Source organism: Lagenorhynchus albirostris, chromosome 7 (genome assembly GCF_949774975.1).
Source record: "Lagenorhynchus albirostris chromosome 7, mLagAlb1.1, whole genome shotgun sequence".
Classification (NCBI taxonomy): Eukaryota; Metazoa; Chordata; class Mammalia; order Artiodactyla; family Delphinidae; genus Lagenorhynchus; species Lagenorhynchus albirostris.
In genome coordinates this window covers 45,503,134-45,528,956 of record NC_083101.1, presented here as the reverse complement: position 1 = coordinate 45,528,956, position 25,823 = coordinate 45,503,134, and positions in this window count along the sequence as shown.

Below are 25,823 nucleotides of genomic sequence, written 5' to 3'. Positions count from 1 at the left end.
TCTTCTGGAACTCCCATGATGAGTATATTGCTCCACTTTATTGTGGTCTGTAAGTCCTGTAGGCTTTCTTCACCTTTATTCATCCTTTTTGTTCCTCTGACTCAGTAATTTCAAATGACGTAGTTCACTGATTATTTCTTCTGATTGACCAAGTCTATTGTTGACCCCCTCTAGTGAATTTTTCAGTTCAATTATTGTATTCTTCAGCTCCAGAATATGTTTGTTTCTTGTTTATAATTTCTTTCTCTTACTTGATATTCTCAATTGTGTTTTGCAGGTTTTTTTTAAAGTTGTCTCTCTGCTCTCTTCTAGCTCATCAAGCTTCTTTAAGATGGCTATTTTCAATTATTTTTCAGGTAATTCATAGATCTCTGTTTCTTTAGGGTAAGTTTCTAGACACTTACTTTGTTCTTTTGATTGGACTATGTTTCCCTGTTTCTTTCTATGCCTTGTTTTTTATTTGTTTGTTTTGGTTTTGTTTTGTTTTGTTGCTGGAATTTGGACATTTGAAAAAACAGCCACCTCTGTACTGGTTTTGTACAGGGAAGACCTTCACCCGTCAGCCCAGCTAAGCATTTGGAGGAACTTTCCAACCTTTTTTAGGGATGTATCTTTTCTTGGTTTCTATATTATTTCTCAATTAAAGAGGTTTGCCAGTTTCTTTTTTTAGCATTTATTCTCTTGATTCCTCTAGTGTCTGTCTGTGGTACTACAGGTTCTCTGTTGCTGAATCAAACTGCTAAGCTCTCCCTTATTCTTAGTGGCCCCAGGCATACAAATACGCCAGTTCTTCATTAACATTCTGAGTCAGGCATGACAGAAACCAGTTCCTCAAAAAGTTGGAATATCAAATGTATGTTCCACTCTTCTCTTTCCTTCTCAAAGGAAAAGCAGCAAGTTTCTGTTTTCTCCTGATTGCACTAAACTGTGTTTTCTGGAAAAAGAGTTATCGAGGGTAAAACACAACAACTTTTCTTATCTGTTTTAATGCAGCTGTTCTTGGCTTGTGCTTGCCTGGAGTACTGTAACTTCTTAACTGGTTTTTTGAGTTTTAATAAAGGCATTTTGGACCATATATTGTTATTTACTCAATGTCTCTCTGGCCCAGGGGTTCCTATTACACCATCTTGCTGACATCACTCCTACTGCCATTAGTTTTGAATGACATTTTCCCTGAATATAGAATGCTAGGTTGGCAAGTTTATCTTTTAACATTTTAAAGATGTCATATTTACTTCTGGATTTGAGTTTCTGACAATAAATATTCAGTCATTCTTACATGTGTTCCTCTGTACATAGTGTATTTTCCCTCACCCACTCACCCCCAATTTTTCTTTCCTTTTGGCTCTTTGAAATTTATTTGATGTTCCTTAGTGGGTGTTTTCTTTGTATTTAATCCTGCCTGAGGTTTGTTGTAGTTTTTAAATTGTCAATTTATAGTTTTTATCAAATTTGGAAAGCTTTTTAGCCATTATTTCCTCAACTACTTTTTTATACCTTTTTTGTTCTCCTTTCTCCTTATGAGACTCCAGTTCCAAGTATATCTTCTACACATGGCCCAACAGGTCACTGGGCTCTGTCAAATATTTTAGTCTTTTCCTGTGTGTGCTTCAATTTGGAGTTTCTATTGCTCTGTCTTCAAGTTCATTGATGTTGTTCCTCTATAATAGCTAATCTGTTATTATCCCCATTGAGAAAAATTGTCATTTCAAATTACTTTTTTCTTTGTAATTTCTAGAGGTTTCATTGGATTCTTTTTATGTATTTCATTTTCTTAAAAATAAATTTATTTATTTATGTTTGGCTGTGTTGGGTCTTCGTTTCTGTGCGAGGGCTTTCTCCAGTTGCAGCGAGCGGGGGCCACTCTTCATCATGGTACGCGGGCCTCTCACTGTCATGGCCTCTCGTTGCAGAACACAGGCTCAGTAGTTGTGGCTCACGGGCCCAGTTGCTCCACGGCATGTGGGATCCTCCCGCACCAGGGCTTGAACCTGTGTCCCCTGCATTGGCAGGCAGACTCTAAACCACTGCGCCACCAGGGAAGCCCTATGTATTTCATTTTGTTTCTCATTTTTTAAAATATTTTCTTTTAAACATTTGTGCATACAAGCATATTTTTAATAGACATTTTAAGGTCTTTGTCTATTAATTCTAATACTTCTGTCATTTCTGGGTCTCTTTATATTGACTGATTTTTCTACTAGCTGCTTTTTCACATATCTAGTAATTTTTCATTGGATGCTAGGATTTGCAATCATGCTCTGTGTTGAATTTTGTTTTCTTTGTGTAAACACAGTTGAAATTTGTTTCAGATGGCAGAAAAATTGCTTACAGATTACTTTGATCTTTTTCAGGTTTATTTTTAAGCTTACTTAGGATCATTTGAAGTAACCTTTGTTCTAGGGGTAATTGAGCCCTACTGTTAAAGTTTAACTCTATTGAGGTAATTACTTAGTTCTCTAGGTATAAAATGAGGACTCTCTACTCAAGATGGCTGAAGAATAACCATCATCCCACTCTATATGAGTTCTAAAAATTGTTAAACTTGTAGTTTCCCTGTCGTTCTTTGTCCAGCTTCATAAAGTTTTATCCTACCCATGTACAAATTTGTATTCAGCAGAGACTGGATAAAAGATCCCTAAGTGGATTACTGAAGTTCCTTTTATTCAGTATCTTCTTCCTCTCCAAAACTTCTGTTTTTAACCTCTCAACCATCCTCAATTCCAGTCTCTTCAACTTAGCAAGACTGCCATGCTCAGTTTGGAATTTCCTTCTCTAGAACAGGGCCTAGGCCACTAGACTGAAAGTCAAGGCAATCATAGGTTCACCTCACTTGTTCCCTTATCCTAGGGATCACAACTATCTAATATCCGATAATAGTTTTTGTTTTTTTAATTGCTGTTGTTGTTTTTCTGGCTGTGTTGGGTCTTGATTGTTATGCACAGGCTTTTCTAGTTGTGGCAAGCAGGGGCTACTCTTCATTGTGGTGTGTGGGCTTCTCATTGCGGTGGCTTCTCTTGTTGCAGAGCATGGGCTCTAGGCGCGTGGGCTTCAGTGGTTGCAGCATGCAGTCTCAGTAGTTGTGGCACACAGGCCCTAGAGCATGTGGGCTTCAGTAGTTGTGGCACATGGACTCAGTGGTTGCAGCACAAGGGCTCTAGGGCACGCAGGCTCAGTAGTTGTGGCTCATGTGCTCTAGAGCACAGGCTTAGTAGTTGTGGCATGCGGGCTTAGTTGCTCTGCGGTATGTGGGATCTTCCCGGACCAGGGATTGAACCCGTGTCCCCTGCATTGGCAGGCATATTCTTAACCACTGTGCCACCAGGAAAGTCCCTGATGATAGTTGTTTCAAGAACTTCGTTCAGTTATCTAGTTGCTTATGGAGGGAGAGTAAGTCAAGACCCTCTTATTTCATCATGGGCAAAAGCTGATGACTGTTTTAACAATCAACAAGGAAAATGTGACCATCCACAAAAGGAAATAAGTCAAGTATATGAACAAGCAATAGATTTGTTTTTGCTTAAGAAAAGCAAACGCCCAATAGATTTATTATTTCATTAATAATTATGTAAATTATATAACACACTGGGTAATCTTTCTACTTATCAGGTTAATAAAGATGTTAACTGTAACACCTAATGTTCCACAATCATCAAAAATTAAGTATTGCAAACACCCGTTCATGATAAAAATTCTCAGTAAGCTAGGAATAGAGGAGAACTTTCTCAACTTGAGAAAGACTATCTACAAAAAACCTACAACTAACTTCATACTTAGTGAGACACTCAAAGCTTTTACACTAAAATCAGGTACAGGGAAAGGATGTTTCCTTCCCACTCTTGTCAGCATCATATTAGAAATTCTTACTAATGCCATAAGGCATGATAAGGAAAAAAAATGGCATAAAGTTTAGGAAGGAAGTAATGAAATTGTCTTTATTCTTAGATTACATGACCATCTATGTGGAAAATCCAAGAGTCAACAAAAAAATCCCTAGTACTAATAAATGGTTATAGCAAGTTTGTAGGATACAAGGTTAATGTAGAAAATCAATCTGTTTTCTATATGCCAGTAGTAAACAAGTAGAATTTGATATTAAAAATAAAATACCATTTATATTAGCACCCAAACAAATAAAATACTTAGGTATAAATCTAACAAAATATGGAGGGCTTCCCTGGTGGTGCAGTGGTTAAGTATCCACCTGCCAATGCAGGGGACACGGGTTTGCGCTCTGGTCTGGGAAGATCCCACATGCCACGGAACAACTAAGCTCGTGCGTCACAACTACTGAGCCCACGAGCCTAGAGCCTGTGCTCCACAACAAGAGAAGCCACCACAACGAGCAGCCCATTGCAACAAAGAGTAGCCCCCGCTCGCAACTAGAGAAAGCCCACGTGCAGCAACAAAGACCCAATGCAGCCAAAAATAAATAAATTATTTTTAAAAATCTAACAAAATATGTACAAGATCTACATGAGAAAAACTACAAAATTCTGATGAGTAAAGTCAAAGAAGAACTAAACAAATGGAGAGGCGTTACTTGTTCATAAACAGGAAGACTCAATATCGTCCGGATGTCAGATCTTCCTAACTGGCTTAATAGATTCAAAGCAATCACAATCAAAATCCCAGTGTATTTATTTTGTGGATATAAATAAACTAATTCTGATGTTTATAAGTAGATGTAAAAGACCCAGAAGAGCACACAATAATGAAAAAGAACAAAATTGGAGAGCTAATGCTATCCATCTTTAAGACTTTTCTTCAGGTGTTAGTAATCAATACAGTATATTATTGGCAAAGGAACTGACAAACAGATTAATGGAACAGAATAGAAAGCCAAAAAATAGACCTACATAAATAAAATCAACTGAATTTTGACAAAGGAGCAAAGACAATACAATGGAGCAAAGTAGTGTCTTTAACAAATGATGTTGAAACAACTGGACATCCACAGGTAAAAAACTGAATGTAAGCATAGACCTAACACTCTTCACAAAAATTAACTCAAAATGGATCATAGACCTAAATGTAAAGCACAAAACCATAAAACTTCTATGAGGTAACATAGGAAAAAAACCTCAGTGACTTTGGGTATGGTAATGCCTTCTTAGATACAACACCAAATTCACGATCCATGGAAGAGATATTTGATAAGCTAGACTTCATTAAAATTAAACAAACAAACAAACAACAAAAAAAAACACTTCTCCACGAAAGACAATGTCAAGAGAATGAGAAGACAAGCCACAGACTGGGAGGAAATATTTACCAAAGGCATCTGATAAGGGATCCATCCAAAATGTGCAAAGAACACTTAAACTCAATAATAAGAAAACAAACAACTCAAGTAAACAATGGGCCAAAGACTTTGAACAGACACCTCACCAAAGAAGATAAATAAGATGGTAAATAAGTATATAAAAAGATGTCCCACATCATATGTCACCAGGGACAAATTAAGACAATGAGGTACGACTACAAACCTATTAGGATGTCCAAAATCTGGAACGCTGACAACAGCAAATGCTAACGAGTATATGGAGCAACAGAAATGCTCATACTTTGCTAGTGGGAATGCAGATATAACCACTTTGGAATATAGTTTGGCAGCTTCTTACAAAACTAAACATACTCTTACCATATGATCCAGCAGTTGTGCTCCTTGGTATCTACCCAAACGAGGTGAAAACATGTCCACACAAAAACCTGTACACAAATGTTTATATCAGCCTTGTTCATAATTACCAAAACTTGGAAGCAACCAAGATGTGCTTCGGTAGGTGAATTCATAAATTAACTGTGGTACATCTAGACAATGGAATATTATTCAGTGCTAAAAATAAATGAGCTATCAAGCCATGAAAAAAACATAGAGGAACCTTGAAAGCATACTACTTAGTGAAAGAAGCCAATATAAAAATGATACATACTGTAGGATTCCAACTGTATAACTTTCTGAAAAAGCAAAACTATGGAGATGTGAAAAGATCAGCATTGCCAAGAGTTGGATTTGTAGAGGGAGAGATGAATAGATGGAACAAAGGGTTTTTAGGGCAGTGGAAGTACTCTGTATGATACCATGATGATGGCTACATGTCATCATACATTTGTTCAAACCCATAGCATGTACAAAACCAAAAGTGAACTCTAATGTAAACTATGGCCTTTGGGTGATTATTATGTGTCAATATAAATTCATCAATTAAAAAAAATAAGTATTAAAAGTCTTTCTAGCTGCAATCAGAACACCTTTTTTGTTCTCTTTGAAAGTCATATTTCTGTTAGACACAATTCTCTCAAGTTCCTATTCACTGTAATTTGCAAAGATTAAAGGTTTGGCTACACTGAAAATATAATAATGTTAAATATTTATGCTGCTGCATATTTGTAGCAGTCTATTTGTTTTAACTCACGATTCCTGTCATTAATGGAAGTTAGTAAGTATACAGGATATACATGCAGACTAGACTGGCTGTACCGATAGTGATTTTGTCCTTATCTATGAAAACCAGGAGTCCAGACAAAGCTAATGACTGAAGAGGAGAGGAAGCATGGCTCCTTTACCATTTAGCCCTTGAAGGATGTTTTATGTTCTACTGAAGTCTCAACAAAGGCCAGATTTTAAGTATTATTTCTTTCTTTCCTTCTCCTCTACCCTTCCAACAAATATGTCGAAATCTCCTATACAACTGGAAGATAATTTACCATGGTCACTCCATCTGGCTCACTCTCTTGAACTAGTCTATCAAGGAAAGTCACCACACTGGGACTGGGAATTGGACTATAAAGCAATCCAAACCATAACACAGTTGTTTCAGTTTGGAACTCTGAGATTAAATAAGTGTCCTTGTTCTTACCTGAGCCCCATTTGTTCCTTGCATCATTCATTTGTGTACATTTATTTTTCCCTTGTTAGACTCTAACTTTCTTTAAGTTCAGGGGCAGAATCTTAGGGGTTTCCGTACTCCCAAGGTATATAACCTCCTCTAAGGTCACTGACATTTTACCAAAGTTAATAATATTTACAAGGAAGTCAAGATTATCTGTAGTCCATAAATTACACACATCAGAAAATCCAGGTGCCAGTTTACCTGTAATTTCAAGTCATAGTGACCAAGATTTGGAAAGCTAAACGATCAACAAACTCTTTCAGCTTAAAAGAAATGTAATTTCACAATTATAAAAAGTAAGAAAGAGTGGAAATTACATAAAAGTCATGTATTCACAAATATAAAATATATCTATGAAAGTTGTTTACTGCATCTAGTTTTATAAGCATTAAAGTTAATTGAATTTTAGGTTTAATATAGTTTATGAAGATAACATTTGCAAACAGCAGTAATTCAACTCTCCTTTAAGTCTTATATAGTGTCAATTGATTGGGTAATAAATAGTAAATGGTTTGAAACTAGAGATAGTTGCTAAAATGATGAATCAGTCTAAATGCCATGTTCTAAGTTCCAGATCAGTCATCATCAAATTTTAAATTTTTGCTCAAAACCAACACTCTAAATTTGAGGTGATTATAAAAGATCACTGTATGATGAATAATAGGTTTTTCCTAGTTCTTTAACTTCTCCCATCCTTCATAGGTGTTCCAGTGATATTCAGAATCTGAATTAGGTGAAATACACCAAAAATCATTTCCATCATACCAAAGCAGTATTCAACTGCTTACTGTGCCACTGATCCCATCTAGTCTTTGCAGGATACTAAGAACTGGGGAATCACCAACAGCCATTTATTTTTTATAAGAAAGAGCCTCGAGTAGATCAACCCAAGTCTTTTTCTAAATGTTCCAAATGAAATCAGACTGTACATTAATAAGCTGAACGAGTTTAGTTACCTATATTGTACTATATTGTACTGTTAAACTGGTTGATATCCTTTGGCAGTTGAGAAGTACTCCCCAAGACAATGAACAATCACTGGTTTCAAAGAACAGAACCTGTGTTCTGTATAGCTATATAATGTGCCAGAGAAAGCTTTATGGCTTTTCAAGTCCCACAATATATGGGATCAATATATTCTCGTAAAGAAAGAGAGTCATAAGTTAAGGAGAGTCCATAAAACAGAAAAGAAAAGAAAAAAGAAAAACTAATTCTATGCAAGTTCTTAGAAAGAAATTTTCTAAGTTTCTGATTCTAAGACTGTTGCATCTTTGCAAAGATAGTTATGATTCCATCCAAAACGAGAGAGGAATTGTAAGATCAGATTGAAAACAAATATAGCAGATCAGAACTGAGGATACGTGCAAAAGTAGAAGGAGCAAATAAACAAAGACTGGGGAAAAAATCCTAAGACAATAACCATGTTGAAAGCAGAAGATAGGGCCACAACGGTGTGATATTAATAATAGAATTATTTATTCAACTCCTGTTTTCATTATGCTTTCTCCATCAAGAATTACCTCAAACTGAAAAGTGTAGAGCACCCTTTCATTTCCTGATCAATAATTCTGCTGAAAATGCCCTACATTGGATAAGACACAGAAACATATATTTATAAATGTACCACTGACCTGGAAAAAAGATCTACACAGAGGTCAAAAACTAAGAACAAATATGAACCCAGAGAGATGAGCAAATCCCACAGAAGCCCACTTGCTGGCTGAAGTGGAGGCATTTGCTGAGCTCCAGTGAACTTTTTCACAGTCCTCAAGGCATGGGAATAAAGTAGATAAAGACAGGGTACCAAGGTGGGAAGTCAAAATAGGAGATATACACACCCACTTAAATTTGAATTCCTAAAGTTCATAGCCCTCAGCAAAACTGTAAAAAAAAAAAAATATATATATATATCTATATATATATATAGCCACCGGTACCCCACCAAATGAGGGGCTGCAAGGAAAATTGCATATCGGCGCTAAGTGGAGTAGGAAAGCACCATGAGTGAGAGCTTGTGAAAAACAGCATCACATCTGCAAAAGAAAAGCAAGGGGGAATTAGCACAGCACTTTTTTTCTGACTGTGGAGGGAAAGAGATGTAGTTAGGAAAGAACACCCAAAGGACTTCACAGTAAATGGAAATGTTCTAATTATTAAAATGTGTGTTTGTACCTGGGTATTTATATATCCTTTTCTCCATACATGACATATATTTTATAAATGTTCTTTTTATCTAGTCAGTGTTTAATTTTTTAAAATCTTAAAAATGGCAGAGCATGCATCAATAACAGGAAACCGAAACCAAGGATTGGTTTGTAAAAGAACTTTAAATAGGTCAAAGTTAGGCTCAGTACAATTATATGCCAAGTTATCCCCCTAAACACTGTAATATTCTGAGAATTCATGAATAGGTGAGGTCTAAGAAAAAGTCATGATTTTCAAAAATTTTTTTTAAATGATACCAAGGATTTATGAATTTTTCATCAATTCCTGGCAAAATTCTAGAGTAAGTTACTAAAGAGATTTGTGAGCTCATAGAAAAGAAAGAGGAGATCTCTAAGTGATATTGAGGAATATAAGAATAAATCATTTCATAGTTACCTCTTTTCCTTTTCAGATAAAGTTATCGGATCTTAGACAACGTCTTACTTCCAGTAGGGCATTGAATAGGCCTTCACAGAATGTTTGTAGACAAGAAGGAAAACCATAACGTGGGTAAGTATACAGTTAAGCATAAACATACACAGTTGACAAATGGTTTCAAAACATCTTGGTTAGTGAATTGTCAGTCTAGAACTAGAGTCCAATATCATGGTACAGAGTTGCACTTTATGTTTTTGTTTTTGCTTGTTTGTTTGCCTCCATCCTGTTGAATATTTCTAATAATAATTTGAACAAGGACATAGAAAACATTCTGACAGTTAACAGTTGCACAAGTCAAAAAGGATAGATGGTATACTGATGGGATGAAAGAATTCAAAAAAATCTTGAGAATCTTGCCCATTGTTAAACCTTAAAAGACAAAACATAAGGGAAAACATAATTGTATAGGACTTGATTTAACTACCATGTAAATAATATAAAACAAACAACCAAATAATAGGGTTGTTAAAAAGCAAATGCATATGTTCCTGAGGTCTGGGCTGATCAGACAGTGTCTGAAATATTATATCTAGTTAATAAAATGCTGAGTTTAGGGAAAATGACTGAAAAGAGAATTGTTTTGGGAAAGAGAAGACCCATTTGTGTGACACTGGACAACTCGCTGAACTGCTCTGGGTCCCATTTCTACTTTTTAAAAATTTGGATATTACTTTCAGTTCTGAAATTATTTAGTTCTGTCAGCTCTGTTCTGTTCTATTATGTTCTATTCTGCACGTAATACACTTTAAAGTAAACCTAGCTACCCTAGGTTGTGTCCACAGGAAAGAAGCAGGACAGTGAGGGATCTAGAAACATAGGACATCGAGGACATCATCACATGAGGAATTACCTCTTAATAGTCCTGAAAAGATGGCTCAAGTGTGGGAAGAATGCAATATTTAAGTTTTCTCTTGTTTTGTTTTGTTATTCTCCACTTATCTGAAGGGATGATCTGTAGAACAGATATTCAGTTTTTTTCTTTCACTGTAGAAACTACCTAGAGGCAGATTTTGGCTTTTCCCTATCATCACTGTTGGAAACCTTTTACACAGTAACTAGAAATATATAAGCAAGAATGATGATTTTCTGCCAGGAATATTGTGAAAGGATAGAATTAGACTAGATGACCTTTAAGGTCCCTTCAAATTCTTTGATTGTACTCTAGAATTAGATAACATAAAAGAATCTAAAAAACTGGGCCAGGAGATGCAGTTTCCAAGTTAGCCATGAGGATCAACAGAAAGATGTTTTTACTTTGCTGCTTTACCTTAAATGACAACAGACTAACAACAAAGTGAACTACTATGGATCACACAAATAGAACAGCCAAAAATCCCCAACTATATGACATATAAGTCATATTCTATCACATCAATGGCCCAAGACAGAGATTTAAAGGTAAGGACCTTTAACCTGTAAAGTGTAGTGGTTCCCTGCCCCCACATCCTTCCTTTCTCCACAGACATTTTGGTCAGAAAACTGGTATCCCTACATCCTAAAATCAAAACAAACAGCTGATACAGTCACAGTAAAGATGGACTTACTGAAGAGAAAAAAAAGAGATGATTCCCTCAAATTGACAAATCTAAGTTGAAATAAAAGCATGCCAGAGCATTACTCTTCCAGAGCAGATGCCAAACAAATCAGATCGCCTTCATCTCACCTGATTGATCTGTTGTTCTTCCCTGTTCTATGTGTTCCCTTTACCTTGTCTTAGCAAATTGCATTTAAAACAAAAGGTAAAATATTATTTTGGCATTCAGTCTGCATGATATTGTTGAGACAGGCTTCTTGAGGAAAACTCGTGCTGTTCCAATAGCCCGCAGTCATTTTGATGTGAGTAGCTCATGATTAAGAGGTCAGTTCTTACCAACAGCAGCAGATGTTGTTGGTGTTATCTGGGTAGACTATTCACTGTCAGCAAACAAAGTTCCCATTAAGAGAAATTTTCTAAGTGTATCTTTCCTAGAGGATTACACACATTTAAATTCTTCTCCTGGCTTCTTTCCATGAGATTTGGGGTTGTTACAACGATGTGCCATGGAAATTTTCCTCTCCCAGCAGGTGCCACCATTAAGTTGGATAAGAATTTCAAGATTTAAGGAGAGATTGGATCAGGGTACACGATCGAGTCTTGTTACTTGACTCTGTAAGCAATCAGCCTTCTTTATTATTTAACCATCACGAGGAGCTTTTTCCTTTCGTGTAAGTGAAGATGAACCTTAGAATAAAACATTGCACCTCTAATAAGACTGAAAATGTCACACTTTTATCCTTTGCAAAATATAACTGAAATAAACCCTAACAGAACCTCTTCAGCCTAAACAGCAGGAAGCAGAAAATTAAAATATTGTGGTTTTGTAACACATGGGCCTTAATGAAAGTGTGTACCGCATGCTTGATTACTTACTAGTTCTGTCCTCTGATTATGCTCTCTGACCTGTTCTGGAAATAAATGTCTCCCTCTGCTCCTTCAGTTTTCCATATGACATGAATGCCAAGATAGCTAGAAAAATTAAAAACAATTAACGTGATGAGAGGGAAAATATAAACATCTTATTAAGCATCACATATTTGGAAAAACTCTTTTTCTTCCTTGTCTCTCCTCTCTCTTTCCTAAGGATAAAATAAAGATACAATTGTTAGGCTTAAAGTTTATGGCATATGTCTGAAAATTTCTTGGCAAGGTTTACTTTTACCTTGTCTAGAACCAACAAACAGCAACAAAACCATTGTAATGGTTGTATTTAGGAAACAAGTGACAACAGCAAACTAGCCTAGGGTCAGACAGAATGAAGAAGAATATTCTAGTTGTTATTTGAAAATATGAGAGTGGAGAAAGGATACATTATTCATTAAGTACTTCTGTGACAGTTTTTCCCACCTCTCCTCCTACAAGAAATAAAGAAAATGAAATCACATTTTACAGAAAAACTAGAGGATTCTGTTCTTTGTCAAGCTTGGTACAAAATTCAAATTTGCAAATCATCTAAGCCGGCACTTGATTTTTATGAGGAAACTGAGGCCCACTGAGATTAAGTGATTTTCTTGAATCACACAATTGATAGAATCAGTACTCTGGAGAAGATACTTTAAGTTAAATGAAACTTACATTATTTAGCAAGTAGACATGATCAAAACACATGTATTCGCAATCACTTAAGCATGGCATTGACTCACACAAGTTAAACTTAACTTCATCTTCCCCACCAAGGTTTTCATCTAGAGCAGAAAATATTCTGATAAGGACTTAGGTTACCCATTCAAAGCTGTTTTTTAAAAAGTGAAAATGAAACAGTAAGTACCTATCATTTGATTTGAATGGACAATATCTTTTTAACCTGAGTTCAGTGTTCTGCAGTTCTGAAAGCTGGAGCTGCCACACTGCTGCCTTCTACCATATGTTTGGGGGCAAATGAATATATTGTTCAAAATGGTCCTGACAGAAGATCTGAATTAGGTAGGATAGACTTATATTTAAGCATTTATATTATCCAGCTTCTATCACACTCTCTGCTGAAGTCATTAATAATATTTTTCACTGTCTTTGCATAGGGTACAAATTAGGATGTCGATTTCTAATTTGAAAATTTTTGCTATTAAGAGCCCAAGTCTGATGGTGAAGAGGCTCCAATCTGATACTAATTAGCTATGTGACTTTAAATAACTTATTTAATGGCCCTGTGCCTTGATTTCCTCATCTATAAAATGAACCATGGTAATACCCACCTGCTTATCTGTGGGAATCAAAGACATCATCAATATGAAACTGTAGCGTGAGTATGTGGGATCTGTGATCAGATACTCAGCGAGAGCTCCCAGATCTCTGAATTATGCCATTTCTCTAGTAAGGTAATAAAGTAACCAGTCCTTATGATTTGAGTCATGTTTGATTCACAGTGAGGATTTATGTGTTTCTTCCTGGTTGTTAAGGGCTAGAATCTTTCTCAACTATTAGATTTCTGTTGTGACTGACATTGGGTTATAGTTCCTCCCCCCTCCCCCCTGCAAGAAAAAACATGTGAACCCCTGTCACCTGCTGTAGCCTATGCAAAACCTAGAAATGATAGTCTAGAAGATTACCATGGATACAGTAGAACATATTATACTAATCCATTTACATCTCTGTGTTGGGCAAATAATCATGTGGGATTGACTGGGATGTGTGTTAGCCTTCTTCTCTTCCTGGCCTCCCCCACAAAGGGTGCTGAGGTAAGAGATAACATAAAGACAGGATTGTGTTCCACAGGATTCTCAAATGTGCTTTGTTAAGAGGTTGAGTCACCTATTTATATTTGCTAAAGTGATTAAAATTACAAACAAAAGGATCAGCCACTTACCAGTTAGTAATGTTTTCAGGAGTAAAAGCTCCAGCAGGCAGGGACTATCAGTAATGTGAAACACTTCATGAGCAAAGAGAATTTTAGATCATAAATGTCCCCAAATCAAGAGCAAAGAAAATTCATCAAGCCTTGACCCTGAAAAGATGTATGTTTTCCATTTTCTTCACCCTTAATTTTATACCCATATAGTGTGGCAATAACCATTCATTCAAATCCTTAATACCATCATTAAGTATAAAACAAACTTGCTGGATAGGTCAAATGCCTTTAGAAAAAAGATATAGGCTTCTTCTCCCAAATCACTGATGGCTGAATTTGGCTAAATAGTTAACCTCTTCTCCTTTTACAAATAAGTTTACCACTTTAAAACTCAAAAGTGATTTGCTGAAGTGGTCATTTCTCCAAGGATCTGCAGATTAAGAGCATCAGCTGTTGAGCGGGCTAGGAGTGCTGTCCAGCACAGTTGCTAGTATCAGTGCACCTACAGCTTGGTTTCATTTCCACTTTGCTCTGTACATTTCCATCATTGTGGAAGGTGGAAGTGTGCTTCTACGATGTCTGTCCTGCTACTCAAGACTTTGAAAGTGAGAAGCCATATTTTTGTAGATTTTGGATTGACACAGTGAGGAAGCTTAGTGGCTCTTCCTGGAGCCCCCCTTGCCCCTCCAGGTAATTTCTAAAGATCTCTAAGATCTGTAGTCCCCTGAGCAATTTGTAATTGCTGTCACAATAACTCACCCACTACAGATTATAGTAGTACTTCTGAAGAAAAATAAGTTTTTCAGTTTGTTAGTTTGCTCCTACACACTGAAAAAAAATATCATTATCATATATTTTCTCCAGAGTTCACTGAGCCTGTCTTAAATTTGCATTAACTTTCTAAATACATTTAACCAAAATAAATCATCTTCTATTTCAAATGAGTTACTCACTTTAATTTATTATTTTTAAGTTCTATATTGAATCTTTCCTTCTTTTGGCTCGCTTCTCCCAAACCCGCCCAGAATTGCGAGCCTCTCTAGGAGAGAAAATTTCTCTCATCTCCTTTGTTTCCCTCCTGTACTTACTACTTCCTACGACTAAAGATTCCTGGATGAAAATTTCATTGATTGATCAGAAAAGTAAATCCTACTTGGCAGAGGTCTCTAAACTGTTTTTCTTCACAAGCACAATGAATTTCCAATGTTAGTCACGCTGCAGAGACTAATATAAATATATATGTAGTAGCTTCCTTATAAATAGGTCTTACTATATTGGTTCTGAGTTTCTTACAGATAATTAACTGAATCATTGTCTCATTAAGTATATGTACTACACCAGCTAATACTGTTCACCCCAGGAGTTAAAATGCTTCATGGATATGAATTTAACCATATAAGAAGAGTATGCAATATTGCTTAAATTAAAATTGTGACCAAGAAGAGAACATTTTTTGAAAGAAATGTATAAAAAGTGAAGGATTAGGTCTACAACTGTATAGCCTTTGTGATTAAAAAACAGTTCATAAAATTGCTACATATTATAGATTAAACATTTTATATTTGTGGGCAGATTCAAGCTTGTGGGCAGAGAATTAGATGGAAACTAAAGTTTTTTTTTTTTTTCAAATCATTCTTTACATAAACAAAGAGTGAAGTCCATTAATTGTTGCTCATGACAACTTTTGTGGGTCTAGTTGAATATAAATTACCCTCTTGAGCTACTATTTAATTTCAGATATTATTTGCACTTAATTAAATGAATTTTGACCAAATGAATTATAATTACAATAGTCGTATTGACTACAACCATAAACATTTCCTTGTGCTTACTTATGGAAGAACTCAGCAATTGGTCTATGGCTATGAATGTGTTTCCCCAAGTACAGAAACTATAAGTGACACCAGTATCACTGGTCCTCAGATCTGGACTGGCCATGTGGAATTTGTTATAATTCTACCAATTAAACACTTGAAATTCCAATTTTATCATAGGAAGCCTTCCTCCTTTTTTGTCTCAATCATAAATATATCAGGGACAAGATTTCTTAATATATTGATGTTATCAGTCCTCTTTCATTTCTGACCCCCACACACAAAAGACAGTGTTGCTAACAAAGGGTTCTTACCTTGTCCTTGCTCCTATGTAAATTGTAGTCTTTGTACAATGCTATAAATATATCCACAACCCTTGTTTGATGAATTCTTAGACGTCCTTTTTCCCACTCTTGTCTTTTCAAACTGTCTAAATCCTTATGTATTAGATAGGTCTTTTATAAACAACATAGAGTTAAGCTTTTTAAAAATTCTGGTATGATCTCATTGGTCCTTTAATTGGAGCATTTCATCCAATTACATTTGGTTGTATTCTTGACTTAAGTCTGATAGCTAGTCATTTGACCCTCCATCTAGTCAATGCAAGGATTTTTGACTCCATTAATCCCTTTTCAGAATGAAATGCCATTGTGTTTGTGTACTTTCATTACATCAGTAACATATAATATTAATGATATGTTACTTATATATAATATTAATTATATAACATATAAGTATATATTAATTATATAATGTATACTTATAAGATATAATAAATATAATAGTAATAATATTATTTATGCAGGCAATGTTCATTTAGATTAGCCCATAAATGTACAGTTTTGTGGGGTTTTTTTGCTCTTCATTTCTAATTACATCTTTTCACTTCCTTCTGGCATAATTTTTCTTCTGCTTTCAGACACTTTAGTATTTCCTTCACTGTAAGACTGCAGGTGACAAATCTACTTCAACCCATTGGAACAAATAAAATATTTGAACTGTCTCTATTTCAGCTTCATTGTTGAAGAATATTTTTACTAATTACAGAATTCTATATAGGAAATTATTTTCTTTTAGTAATATAAAGGCATCATTCAGTTGTCTTCTGGTTTCCATTCTTTCTGTGGAGAAGTCTTCTTGAATCATAGCCTTGATACTTGTTATTGGTTTTAGAAAATTTTTAGCCATTACCTCTTCAAAAAATGCATCTCGCACATTCTCTTTCTCTCCTCTCCTTCTTAAACTCTAAATAATGTATATAAATACCTTCCTTCTATATCACCTTATATTTTGTATTTTCCATCCTGTGGTCTCATTGCCTCAGTCTAGAAGTTTTCTTCTGACCTATCTTTCAGATGATTCATTCTTCTTATGTTCAGCTAAGTCTGATTTGCTATTAAATCCTTTGAGTTTTTAATTTGAATCATTACATTTTTCATTTCAAGAAATTCCATTTGATTCTGTGCTAAATGTTTGAATCTTTATCTCCTTCAATTTAGTAAGCACTATTATTTTAAAGTCTATATCTAATAACTCTGTAGACTATTTCTCTCATCTGTTGTATATTATGGCTTTTGCTCATGCGATTTTATCTTCTTGAATGCCTAATCACTTTTATTTTGTGCTGAATATTTTATTTACAAATTGTTAATAGAAATAATTTGAGGACTAGGATGATGTTATCTTTCTCCAAAGAGGTGTATCTTTACATCTGCCAGGTGCTAAAGGGCATTAACACTCTGGGATCAAATTCAGAAGCAGCTTGCTGGTTCACCTTTACTCCTAGGGTGCAGCCCACTGGGCTTCCTACACTAAGATAAGGCATTTTCATGTCTCTTGGCCCCTGGGGAAAGCAAACTTAAATGCTATGGCTACTTCGCTGGACTTTTATCTTCCCCTAGATCCTACTTGATAAGTCTTCATAGTTTTCTTTTAACACCCTGATTTATTTAAGGATCTCTTTTAAAAGATTTTGAGCAGCTTTTCAAGTTGTCCTTAAGGGCAAGATTGGTTCAAATTACCTAGTTCACCATCATTAGATAGAAGTTCCAGTACTGACTATCTTCTAAGGCCTAGTTCAGATTTTACCTCATCTACAAAGCACTTTCTACCACCCTATCTGCTAGGCGGAATTAAATCCTATTTCATCTCTGTGCTCCTATCTACCATTTTAAACTAGAACTTAGAGAACTTCTATCTGGCTTTATGGTTATATATGTGTCTCTTTAAGAGAAAGGATGATATATTTTTTGATATCTTTGTTAAGAGACCAAAAAAAAAAAAAAGGTGGACAATTTACTCAGTATTTTTTTTTTTATTGCCAAAACTTTTGCCCTGACTTTGCACTACTTTAGTACTCTCTCAATACACTTGCCCTGAGAATCCAAATAAAATAATTTGAAATGTAAAATTATTGGGGAAAATTGTGTTGTTCTAATTTCCAATATCAGTTTTCCAAATCACCATCACTATATACAAAGCATCATGTGGTGTGCTAAATTGGATGGATGTAATTATTCGACTGTAATTTTGCTTCAAGACTGTCATTGCTCTCTGCTAGATTATTGGATGTACAGCTTTCGTCAGCAAAGTGAAAACTCATTCACTAAATCCTGGGGAATATAAAGGTAAATCTTCCAAGAAAAAGGAAAAAGACAGCTTCGCTTCAGATATATGAGACAATCTTATGGGGCAGTAAAACTTGAAATAACTCTAGAAACTATTAATTGGGGAAATAAAGAGATCATGCTCTTGTCCTCAGGCTTACAAATTACCTGTGTTCTCTTCCGTCATGTGTATATATATATTTCTTTCTTCCTATTGTAAATCTGAGATATTGTGCCTTTTTAACTTGAATAGTTCGCAATTCATTCTATCCTGGGGCTCTATTCTTCAATTCTTGTCAGCCTAAGTTCAGTTGCTTTCACAAGTGTTCCTTGGGTGTGCCTGTTAATACTCATCATCTACTTTGAACAGAAACAAATCTTATATGGAGAGAGACAAAAGAGAGTCTTTATTTGGAGGATCTAGGGTAGATACCTAGTGACTTCTGAGCTGCTAAGGGGAAAAAGGTGCTAAGACCAGGCAATACTAACTGCAGAATACCACCGTCCCTTGGACTGTAGGGCCAAACAGAGGATGAATACTGAACTCAGACAGGTCTGTGTCTCTGATACTCTGAATTGATGGAAGACTTGAAAAACTTTAGTTCTCTATAGGCACTGCTAGTATAGCTTTCCGTGCTTCTCTCTCACTCATGGTATTTGACTTCAAAAGACTACACCTCTAGGAGCCATTTTTGTGCCGCTAATTCCTGCCCAGTTGTGTATGACTGCCGCTAGGTATGAAAAAGAAAGCAGATGTGTGTGATCATGTGTATGCATGGTGTATGATTGTGTGTACATGCGTGCTTTGTCACCTGTGGAGTGTGTGTGTGGGGAGGAGGGGTTCTGAAAATTAGGATAAGATATAAAACTAGAATTATAGCCTTAGAGGATAGAGATAAGAATTTAAGAATATAGAGAAAAGTAAATAATTAAAAGTAAGTGCACTTTAAAAATCCATGAAATAATTCTTCCAATTTAAAATTGTATCTGAGGGCTTCCCTGGTGGCGCAGTGGTTGAGAGTCCGCCTGCCGATGCAGGGGACGTGGGTTCGTGCCCCGGTCCAGGAAGATCCCACATACCGCGGAGCGGCTGGGCCCGTGAGCCATGACCACTGAGCCTGCGCGTCCGGAGCCTGTGCTCCGCAGCAGGAGAGGCCACAACAGTGAGAGGTCCGCGTACCGCCAAAATAATAATAATAATAAAATTGTATCTGATTAGCAGTGCCTGATCCAACTTTTCACTAGGGCACATTTAAAACCAAGAGAAAGGTGAAAATAACAATAACACCAGCAACCAAATGCTGGAATGTGAGTGGGGTTTTCATTTACCACAGAGCAGATGGAGCTGGATTGTGAAAATACTTGTGAAGGCTTCACCTCATGACGCCGTTCGGCCTTGTCTCATGAAATAGACGTCACATGAGAAAATGATAAGACTTTGTACTTTGTACCTCCCCACTGTATGACGTTGAACTCAGAGATCATAGGTCTATGCAAAGCTGAGATTCTGGACAGTTGCCTTTCTTGTTTCCTAATGATCCTGGTCCCTCTCTGTTATTCTAGATCCATCACTTACAGCTGTATAACTTGGACAAATCACTTAACTTTTGTAAGTCACTTAACATTTTGGAGATAGTGTCTACTTCATTGGTGTTGAGAGATTTAAGTAGGTAATTGATAAATGTTAGCTCATTTTAGGAAGAAAAAGGCAAAGATTCTCTTATATAAAGATGGCATAATTTTATGATTTCATACTAGTAGTGGCTTGAATCACCAATCCTATTTGCTGATTATTGCCAAAAAAGAAGCACAGAGAAATTATTCTAAAACGGAAGCAGTTATGTTTGGAAACCATTCTATTACTTTTTATTAGTATATAAATAACAACCCCACACAATGAATCACCTCATTTAGTTATTCTGGTGCATACTCACTAACAGTATATCTTAGAGGGTACACCAGGAAATAGCACTACTGAACACTTAGCATTTTATGGGTAGTTTATGAATATTTTACTTCTGTCCAGGCAAACATGTGATTTCACCTGCCCTAAAATTCTTCAGGTATAATTATTCCTGCAGTACAATATGGAGTATATCTTGGGTGGCTTTATTGCCCATTTGTACAGGCATGGAAGCCAATTCAAAACAAGTTTCTGAGCAGAATCCTGACCACCTGCTAAGATTACATCCAAACAGAGATAGCATGCATATATTCCCCATTAGGTATCTTAGTTTTTTTCCAAAGACAGGTAACCTTACTCCTAACTTATAGGTGGGTCAGTATACAATTAGCAAAATCATATAGTCATTCTCAGGCATTTGCCATGGAGCATAATCTGGAGCTTAGTGCTATCTACGTTAGCCTTGAATATCTAGTTAAGAGAGAAAATCCAGGGACAGATTTTCAGAACATTCAGTCCAAACACTATATCACATATTCTAAAATATGCAAGTCAGATCAGTTGCCTATGAAGCTAGGCTACACCCATTTGTACCCTATCTGTCCCCATCGTGAGGAATTATTTGCATTATGTTGTATGGTAGTATAATGCTATCAGTATAAATGGAAAGCACTCAAGTATAGCCATAGAGAATATGACTTGTATTTAGTGTAACTTGTTACCTAGGATATTATTCATTATGTCCCAGTTGTTCTCTTTGTGAGAACCTATAAAAGCATTGTTCACTGCCTCTCGATCAGCCTTTCTCAACCCTTTTCTCTATGCCAGGTTTCCAGGTTCAAAAAAGCAGATGCTTAACATCCCCCCACCTCTCTTGCAGGTTCCAGTGGCCATGATTACCCAGTTCTGGCCAGTGTGACATAAATGGAAATTTGGGGAGAGGATTTCAGGAAATGTCTCTCCTTATCCCTGTAAAACCTGAGAGACATGAAAGGAAACGTATCTCTTGCCCTACATTTGCTTCCCCACTTTCTATCTTTGATTCTTGTCACCAAGAAAAGACAAGCTAAAAGATCAAAGACAATATACTGAGGATGGGAGTGCAAAGGATGAAAAGAATTTGGGTTCTTAATGATATTGAAAGGCTGCCAAATAAAACTTAAGATGCTTTCCTCCAGACTTCGTATTAAGTGAGATAATCAAATATCTTCACTACAAAGTCACCATTACTCAAATGTTTTTATTTACTTCTGATAGTGTTCTGAGATATAGGGCTCAGAAAGAAAATTTTATTGAGTTTCATATCAAGAATTTGGAATTCTCCTAAGAATTCTAGTTTGTTTCCTCTCTCTCCTAGATATCATGAGCACAAGAATGAACAATGTTTTATTTTTCATGTCGGCTTCTATGGAAGTTAAAACCAAACACTAGTTCTATATGTGTAAAGGGTAATATTCATTTTATTTTGTCTTAGTTTTTTTGTTGATCTTATTCTGACTTAATTTTGTTCCCCTTTGGCATAAACTTCCCCAAAATCCGTGTTTCTCTCATTTTTTATATTCAAAGAAATTCCTCTCTATTTCAAGTTTCATCATGGAACAGGACTGATAAGCTAGATGTGAATAGGTGTGTCTTATTCCAGGAACCCTAGAACACAAAGCCTTAAGCAAGGATAAAGTGAGAATGCTTCTTGGAGAGTTGTAAATTCAGGGGATCAAGGATGAGGATAAAAAGGAAGTGAGGCATACAAGATGTCACATGATGTTTCAGTAACACACATCTAGTCACTTGAAAGTTGCATCTTTTCAATGCATAGAACTGTCCCGGATGGGCCAAGCAGAAGACCCAGCTTTCGCTGGGCAAAAGACTGGTCAGGCCTCAGTGCCCAATCACTTGACCTGAGTCCAGTCAGGCCACTGGTGGCCAAGGTGAGGCAAACAACCGAGGGTCACAGAGGGGTCTAACACTGAGAGAATCTGAGAAGGTACAGAAAATGTGTATCCAACACAGAAAGTGATGTGTGCAATGTCTTAGTCACTTCCTTAAGAGGAAACTGCTTACCCTCCACAGGGTTTGATCTTTCTAATTTGACCTTTCTACAGATTCAAATGCAAACACAGTAGTGTTGAACAGTGTAAAAAGAGAGAATGAAACTGAGTCAGTGGATGCCCTCATGGAGCAGAGCTGTTACCTGCTTTCCATCACCATGATCTCTAGAACTATTATAGGAGAGAGAAATACATTTCCATCTGATTTGAGCAGTTGAATAAATGAGTCTTTGGCTTCAGTGGCACCAGTTCTTTTCTTTCTTTCATGGTAGTTTAACTTACGTTATCTTGTGATATCAGTATATCCTTGAAAGAGTGCTTAAATCCTTTTTGAAAGAGTATACTTTGCATCATCTGTTTGCATCTCCAGATCCGGACCCACAATCTCCCTTGCTCCTTCCCCATTGATAGATGACATAAGTGGGCTTCTTTGCTCTCTGGCTTGCAGTTAGAATTAGGCGATGGGCCCACCAGCAAGAAATAAGAAGTGAGTAGAGAATAATGTCAAGGTGTTTGTTCCCCTGGATTCGTCATCTCAGGCTGACTCTGTTTCTCTGCTATGGTCACTGCTCCTCTCAAGGCAGCCCTTTCTGAAAAATTCCCTCCTTCTAGGTTCTAGTAACCATTCTCTTTCCTCATCCCTTCAGGTCTAGAGGTGGCACCAGCTCCGTGGTTACTAACCTAGGATTACTTCTCTATTTGTAGTTCTTCTATCAAGCTCACCCTTCTGTAATTGGAGCCTGTGTAAATAAACTTTCTTGTAATTTTCTTAATTTTTACTTGACATCTGTTTCCTGTTGGGACCCTAATTAAAACAAACAAACAAACAAAGGACAGTGTGTACTTACATAAATTACCTAGGTACCTCTGTCCCTATTTCTTGCCTGACCATCCCTACATCCTCCTCTTTATTGGCCTTTGATGGGTATCAAGCTTTGTGGTTACTAGAAAGAACACTAGTTTAGAAAGAGAATGGACTTCTGCTTTCCTGACTCTTCTCTGATTTCATATAATTTTTGTCTTCCTCCCACATTTATCTAAAGAGGGTCCACATTCAGCATTACCATAAGATCCACAAAAATAATGTTAGTTGACTCCCATTACATTTCTTCACAAAATGTTTTTATTTCTAAATAAGGAAAGCCTATATAACAGATTTTAGTCTTTATTCTGCCTTAGCTTCTATATGATCTTTAAAAGCCATTTAATCTTCCCAAGCCTCGGTTTACTCATTTGTAAAATAAGGTAGCTGAACCAAAATATTTTCAATGTTCTTTCAGCTCAGTATGTCTATAAACTTAATTAAGTTCTGAGAGAACTGAATGTATTTTACAGACCATTGTTTTTCTGCAGACTTTATAGACACAAGATGCATACATGTGCATGTGTATCAATATAGTTTTATTTATGAAGCAACAGGTAGGTGTGCAAAATGATATCTCTCTACTCTTGAAGTCCTTTCTCCAACAAACTAAGCCCTTTAAAATATAGTTTGATACCCAGAGAGAAGTGAAAAAGCCTCATTGTAGTTGTTTCAAAGCCCATGTATCAATATATCATCCCATAAGAAGGGGGTTCATTCAAAGACTATTTTCAACCTTTAATTTTAACCAAATCATGCTTTTATGAGTCATCCATACATGGTCGGTTGTAGAGTCCAACAATCCCACAGAAAACACAAAAAGTATCATAATGATTTCATGAATTAGAAAGAAAGCAAAATAGATTCAGAAATGGTTTCCCCATTTTATTACTCACTCCATCAGCTGGACATAGTGAGGAATAAATGACAATTATCAATTTTCAACTTGGCATGGCACATACTGGGAAATAATTTGAGATTTAGCTGATTACAGATAATGAAAATTCCTCATTTTGGAGTTATTAAACAGTATACTGACAAACTGCTAGTCTCTCTAAACACAACTGGACACAATGTTAATATCCATGTTCTGGAATTGTAACCTACATTGTAGGTTACATTGTAACCTACAATGTAGGTTACATTGTAACCTCAGCATCTAGCACAGCACCTGACCCACAGTAGGCATTTAGTAAATGTTTGTCAAATTAACAAATGACTGGATAAAACAATGCTCCCCCATGCCCCATTTAGGCCATATGCAGCATATACTGATCCTTCTGCCTAAAAAAAATTCTGGAAGTTTAAGTTCTAAGTTTTATATAAATGAACATAAGATTAGTGATCTAATTTTCTAACATAAACACTTAATTGTCCCACAAAGTGTATATCCAGATGCAAGCAAGTAATTGCATATGCAAAACAATAATTTGCAAGTAAAATGACTTGCTTGCATGTGTGAGGACATATTTTACAGGTGCAATTTAGGTGCAAATTTCTGAAATTTTGAAACCAGACATTCAACCCATCTAACACATTTTTACTGTGATGTGAAAAAAAAAATAGAAAAGTTGCTTTGGTTCTGAAAGTGCACTAGCACCTAGACTGCTATATGAAGCAGCTTAATGCCTTGGGGTATTTGAGCAAGGGGAATTAAAAATAATAACAGAGTTATTTCATTTGGGAATATAGTTCTTAACCCAGAAGTTACTTTGGGTTTAAATTCCAAGTAAGTTTTTTCACCAGCTTATACACACTCACACGGGGTTGCCTGCAGGCAAAACCAGGAAGGAGGGGAAATTTGTCTGAGGAACCCATCTTTGGTTTCTCTGTTTTCTTTGGGTTTTTGTTTTGTTTTGTTTTGTTTTGCCCAGTATCAAGGTCACTCCTCCATCTCCAAGTTTTTAATAGTTAGCTAGTCTGATAAAGCAACTCAAAAACTGTAGCACCTCATATTTCATATCTTTCTGATCCTCTTTACTAAGATCAAGATAAACTTGTTTACACATGTTAAAGCAATGGTTTGCAGATTTTGGCATGGATAATAATTATGAGGTGAGCTTATTAATAATACAGATTCCATGTCCCTGCTACTAGAGATACTGATTCTGTAGGTCTGTGATTGGGTCCAAGAATAGGCATTTTTAATAAGCAGTCTGGGTAATCCTGATGTAGATTGTATTTTGAAAAATATTAACTTCAAAGCTCTGGTCTTTATTTTCCAAAGTGACACTTAACTTAGAATTATGAGTTAATCTATTGAAAGTTGGTACTAGGTGATGGATTTTAGCATGGGAATTAAAAGGGCCTAATACTTTAACACTGGGGTAGCCCAGCATAGTGAAAGGAACTCTAATTATAAAATTAGTTGAGCTTTGCTTTGAAAAATGTGCTCCTCTACTTGTGAAATATATGGCAATGGGCAAGTTCCTGAACCCCTCTGAGACTCAGTTTCCTCACAAATGGATTTAATTAAGCCTTCCCTGTCTGGTTCCTGAGGATTGAATGGCAGCAGAGGAAGCAACCCAGGTGCCTGAGATGCACATGGAAGCAGAGCTCCTTCCCTGGAACAGTAGAGGAGCAGTTGAATATGTCCTGGCAGCCTGGGAATGCCAGGAACTTGAACTCAGAGGTTTTGCAGGAAGGAATGAGAGAGGTCCGACTGATAAACTATAGACCAAATTCTCAGGACCAGACCTGTATGAAGTTACTTCAGCAGATGTCAGCAT